Genomic DNA, 301 nt, shown 5'->3' with positions numbered 1-301 from the left:
ATTTTTTTGCCCTACAGGTGAAATTCATCCCAGTGCAGGAGCTGCAGCTGGACCCCGCATCCCTACATCCCACTGGCTGGGGCGTGGGAGAGCATCCAAGCGCACGCAGGGCCCCTGCGCCGGGATGATCGTCACCCAAGGGGAATAATTTAGGTGTAGATATAAAGTCTCTTTTAGGCCATTTAAAAATTAATATTTAAAAAAATACTTCTTTTTTTCCTCATTAACACTTCAACAGCTGGAGGAAGCAACGCCCCTTCTCACACAAGGAACAGGGGGCTAAAAGCAAAGAAATAATCCT

This window comes from Pterocles gutturalis, unplaced genomic scaffold, assembly GCF_000699245.1.
Source record: "Pterocles gutturalis isolate BGI_N339 unplaced genomic scaffold, ASM69924v1 scaffold38205, whole genome shotgun sequence".
In the NCBI taxonomy this organism is placed as follows: Eukaryota; Metazoa; Chordata; class Aves; order Pterocliformes; family Pteroclidae; genus Pterocles; species Pterocles gutturalis.
The sequence above is the reverse complement of the archived record's forward strand: the minus strand, read 5'-3'. Positions refer to the sequence as shown.